Raw genomic sequence first — 5,863 nt, 5'->3', positions numbered from 1 at the left:
TTTTTCCTCCCATTGCAGCCCATTTAAGCCCATTCTTACATGGCAATTTCAATAAGGGCAGGTAATTCCTCAAATTTCCTTCTATTGAAGCCCATTACAGCCCACTCTTACCTTGTAATTTTAGTCAGGGAGGGTAATTCCTCAAAATTCCTTCCATTGCAGCCCACACTTACATGGTCATTTTAGTCAGGAAGGGTAATTCATCAAAAGTCCTACCATTGGAGCCCAAATCTTACATCAGTTTACCCCATCTGAACAACTTACCCCCTCACTCTTTCACCATTTTACCTTTTTCCTACCATTGCAGCCCATTGAAGCCCATTCCTACATGGCAATTTCAGTCAGGGGAGGTAATTCCTCAAATTTCCTTCTATTACAGCCCATTGCAACCCACTCTTACCTGGCAATTTTAGTCAGGGAGGGTAATTCCTCAAAAGTTCTTCCATTGCAGCCCACACTTATATTGTATTTTTAGTCAGGATGGTTAATTTTTCAAAATTCCTACCATTGGAGCCCAAATCGTACATCAGTTTACCCCATCTGAACAATTTAACCCCTCACTCTTTCACCATTTTACGTTTTTCCTCCCATTGCAGCCCATTCTTACATGGCAATTTTAGTTAGGAGAGGTAATTTTTCCAAATTCCTTCCATTGCAGCCCATTGCAGCCCACTCTGACATGGCAATTTTAGCCAGGCGCGGTAATTCCTCAAAAGTCTTCCCATTGGAGCACATTGCAGCCCACTCTTACCTGGCGATTTTAGTCAGGGGGCAATTCCTGAAAAGTCCTCACATTGCAGCCCCTTGCAGCCCACTTTTACAGGGCAATTTTAGTAATTGAGGGTAATTCATCAAAATTCTTTCCAATGCAGCCCATTGCAGCCAACTCTGACATGGCAATTTTAGCCAGGGGAGGTAATTCCTCAAAAGTCCTCCCGTATCAGCACACTGCAGCCCAATCTTACCTGGAAATTTTAGTCACAGAGTGTAATTCCTCAATAGTCCTCACATTGCAGTTCCTTGCAGCCCACTTTTACAAGGCAACTTTAAACAGGGAGTCAATTCCTCAGAAGTCCTCCCATTGCAGCCCATTGCACCTCATTGCAGCCCACTATTACCTGGTATTTTAGTCAGGGGGTAATTCCTTAGAAGTACTCTCCTTGCAGCCCCTAGCAGCCCACTTTTACCTGGCAATTTTAGTCAGGGAGGGTAATTCCTCAAAAGTTTTTCCTTTGCAGCCCACTCTTACATGATGATTTTAGTCAGGAAGGGTAATTCCTCAAAAGTCCTACCATTGGAGCCCAAATCGTACATCAGTTTACCCCATCTGAACAATTTACCCCCTCACTTTTTCACAATTTTACCTTTTTCCTCCCATTGCAGCCCATTTAAGCCCATTCTTTCATGGCAATTTCAGTCAAGGGAGGTAGTTCCTCAAATTTCCTTCTATTGAAGCCCATTACAAACCACTCTTACCTTGTAATTTTAGACAGGGAGGGTAATTCGTCAAAATTCCGTCCATTGCAGCCCACGCTTACATGGTAATTTTAGTTAGGAAGTGTAATTCCTCAAAGGTCCTACCATTGGAGCCCAAATCTCACATCAGTTTACCCCATCTGAACAACTTACCCCCTCACTCTTTCACCATTTTACCTTTTTCTTCCCATTGCAGCTCATTGAAGCCCATTCCTACATGGCAATTTCAGTCAGGGGAGGTAATTCCTCAAATTTTCTTCTATTGTAGCCCATTGCAGCCCACTCTTACCTGACAATTTTAGTCAGGGAGGGTAATTCCTCAAAAGTCCTTCCATTGCAGCCCACTTTTATATGGTAATTTTAGTCAGGAAGGTTAATTCCTCAAAAGTCGTACCATCGCAGCCAATGCTTACATGGCAATTTTAGTTAGGAGAGGTAATTTTTCCAAATTCCTTCCATTGCAGCGCACTCTGACATGGCAATTTTAGCCAGTGGAGGTAATTCCTCAAAAATCTTACCATTGCAGCACATTGCAGCCCACTCTTACCTGACAATTTTAGTCAGGGAGGGTAATTCCTCAAAAATCCTTCCATTGCAGCCCACTCTTATATGGTAATTTTAGCCAGCGAGGTTAATTCCTCAAAGTCCTACCATTGCAGCCCATTCTTACATGGCAATTTTGATTAGAAGAGGTAATTTTTCCAAATTCCTTCCATTGCAGCCCACTCTGACATGGCAATTTTAGCGAGGGGAGGTAATTCCTCCAAAATCCTCCCATTGCAGCAAATTGCAGCCCACTCCTACCTGGCGATTTTAGTCAGGGAGGGTAATTCCTCAAAAGTCCTTCCATTGCAGCCCACTCTTATATGGTAATTTTAGTCAGGAAGGTTAATTCCTCAAAAGTACTACCATTGCAGCCCATTCTTACATGGCATTTTTAGTTAGGAGATGTAATTTTTTCAATTTCCTTCCATTGCAGCCCACTCTGACATGGCAATTTTAGCCAGGCGAGGTAATTCCTCAAAAATCCTCCCATTGCAGCACAATGCAGCCCACTTTTACCTGGCAATTTTAGTCAGGGAGGTAATTCCTCAAAAGTTCTTCCTTTGCAGCCCACTCTTACATGATAATTTTAGTCGGGAAGAGTAATTCCTCAAAAGTCCCACCATTGGAGCCCAAATCTTACATCAGTTTACCCCATCTGAACAATTTAGCCCCTCACTTTTTCACAATTTTACCTTTTTCCTCCCATTGCAGCCCATTTAAGCCCATTCTTACATGGCAATTTCAGTCAGGGGAGGTAATTCCTCAAACGTTCATTCTCTTGAAGCCCATTACAGCCACCTCTTACCTCGTCATTTTAGTCAGGGAGGGTAATTCCTCGAAATTCCTTCCATTGCAGCCCACGCATACATGGTAATTTTAGTTAGGAAGGGTAATTCCTCAAAGGTCCTACCATTGGAGCCAAAATCTTACATCAGTTTACCCCATCTGAACAACTTACCCCTCACTCTTTCACCATTTTACCTTTTTCCTCCCATTGCAGCCCATTGAAGCCCATTCCTATATGGCAATTGCAGTCAGGGGAGGTAATTCATCAAATTTCCTTCTATTGTAGCCCATTGCAGCCCACTCTTACCTGGCAATTTTAGTCAGGGAGGGTAATTCCTCAAAAGTCCTTCCATTGCAGCCCACTCTTATATGGTAATTTTAGTCAGGAAGGTTAATTCCTCAAAATTCGTACCATCGCAGCCAATTCTTACATGGCAATTTATTTAGGAGAGGTAATTTTTCCAAATTCCTTCCATTGCAGCGCACTCTGACATGGCAATTTTAGCCAGTGGAGGTAATTCCTCAAAAATCTTACCATTGCAGCACATTGCAGCCCACTCTTACCTGGCGATTTTAGTCAGGGAGGGTAATTCCTCAAAAATCCTTCCATTGCAGCCCACTCTTATATGGTAATTTTAGCCAGCAAGGTTAATTCCTCAAAGTCCTACCATTGCAGCCCATTCTTACATGGCAACTTTAATTAGGAGAGGTAATTTTTCCAAATTCCTTCCATTGCAGCCCACTCTGACATGGCAATTTTAGCCAGGGGAGGTAATTCCTCAAAAATCCTCCCATTGCAGCACATTGCAGCCCACTTTTACCTGGCGATTTTAGTCAGGGAGGGTAATTCCTCAAAAGACCTTCCATTGCAGTCCACTCTTATATGGTAATTTTAGTCAGGAAGGTTAATTCCTCAAAAGTCCTACCATTGCAGCCCATTCTTACATGGCATTTTTAGTTAGGAGATGTAATTTTTTCAATTTCCTTCCATTGCAGCCCACTCTGACATGGCAATTTTAACCAGGCGAGGTAATTCCTCAAAAATCCTCCCATTGCAGCACATTGCAGCCCACTTTTACCTGGCAATTTTAGTCAGGGAGGGTAATTCCTCAAAAGTTCTTCCTTTGCAGCCCACTCTTACATGATAATTTTAGTCAGAAAGAGTAATTCCTCAAAAGTCCTACCATTGGAGCCCAAATCTTACATCAGTTTACCCCATCTGAACAATTTAGCCACTCACTTTTTCACAATTTTACCTTTTTCCTCCCATTGCAGCCCATTTAAGCCCATTCCTACATGGCAATTTCAATCAGGGGAGGTAATTCATCAAACGTTCATTCTCTTGAAGCCCATTACAGCCCACTCATACCTCGTCATTTTAGTCAGGAAGGGTAATTCCTCAAAATTCCTTCCATTGCAGCCCACGCATACATGGTGATTTTAGTTAGGAAGGGTAATTCCTCAAAGGTCCTACCATTGGAGCCCAAATCTTACATCAGTTTACCCCATCTGAACAACTTACCCCCTCACTCTTTCACCATTTTACCTTTTTCCTCCCATTGCAGCCCATTGAAGCCCATTCCTACATGGCAATTTCAGTCAGGGGAGGTAATTCATCAAATTTCCTTCTATTGTAGCCCATTGCAGCCCACTCATACCTGGCAATTTTAGTCAGGGAGGGTAATTCCTCAAAAGTCCTTCCATTGCAGCCCACTCTTATATGGTAATTTTAGTCAGGAAGGTTAATTCCTCAAAATTCGTACCATCGCAGCCAATTCTTACATGGCAATTTATTTAGGAGAGGTAATTTTTCCAAATTCCTTCCATTGCAGCGCACTCTGACATGGCAATTTTAGCCAGTGGAGGTAATTCCTCAAAAATCTTACCATTGCAGCACATTGCAGCCCACTCTTACCTGGCGATTTTAGTCAGGGAGGGTAATTCCTCAAAAATCCTTCCATTGCAGCCCACTCTTATATGGTAATTTTAGCCAGCAAGGTTAATTCCTCAAAGTCCTACCATTGCAGCCCATTCTTACATGGCAACTTTAATTAGGAGAGGTAATTTTTCCAAATTCCTTCCATTGCAGCCCACTCTGACATGGCAATTTTAGCCAGGGGAGGTAATTCCTCAAAAATCCTCCCATTGCAGCACATTGCAGCCCACTTTTACCTGGCGATTTTAGTCAGGGAGGGTAATTCCTCAAAAGACCTTCCATTGCAGTCCACTCTTATATGGTAATTTTAGTCAGGAAGGTTAATTCCTCAAAAGTCCTACCATTGCAGCCCATTCTTACATGGCATTTTTAGTTAGGAGATGTAATTTTTTCAATTTCCTTCCATTGCAGCCCACTCTGACATGGCAATTTTAACCAGGCGAGGTAATTCCTCAAAAATCCTCCCATTGCAGCACATTGCAGCCCACTTTTACCTGGCAATTTTAGTCAGGGAGGGTAATTCCTCAAAAGTTCTTCCTTTGCAGCCCACTCTTACATGATAATTTTAGTCAGAAAGAGTAATTCCTCAAAAGTCCTACCATTGGAGCCCAAATCTTACATCAGTTTACCCCATCTGAACAATTTAGCCACTCACTTTTTCACAATTTTACCTTTTTCCTCCCATTGCAGCCCATTTAAGCCCATTCCTACATGGCAATTTCAATCAGGGGAGGTAATTCATCAAACGTTCATTCTCTTGAAGCCCATTACAGCCCACTCATACCTCGTCATTTTAGTCAGGAAGGGTAATTCCTCAAAATTCCTTCCATTGCAGCCCACGCATACATGGTGATTTTAGTTAGGAAGGGTAATTCCTCAAAGGTCCTACCATTGGAGCCCAAATCTTACATCAGTTTACCCCATCTGAACAACTTACCCCCTCACTCTTTCACCATTTTACCTTTTTCCTCCCATTGCAGCCCATTGAAGCCCATTCCTACATGGCAATTTCAGTCAGGGGAGGTAATTCATCAAATTTCCTTCTATTGTAGCCCATTGCAGCCCACTCATACCTGGCAATTTTAGTCAGGGGGGGTAATTCCTCAAAAGTCATTCCAT

This window comes from Convolutriloba macropyga, chromosome 11 (genome assembly GCF_964194025.1).
Source record: "Convolutriloba macropyga chromosome 11, txConMacr16.3, whole genome shotgun sequence".
Lineage (NCBI taxonomy): Eukaryota > Metazoa > Xenacoelomorpha > Acoela > Convolutidae > Convolutriloba > Convolutriloba macropyga.
Note: the sequence above shows the minus strand (reverse complement) of the source record.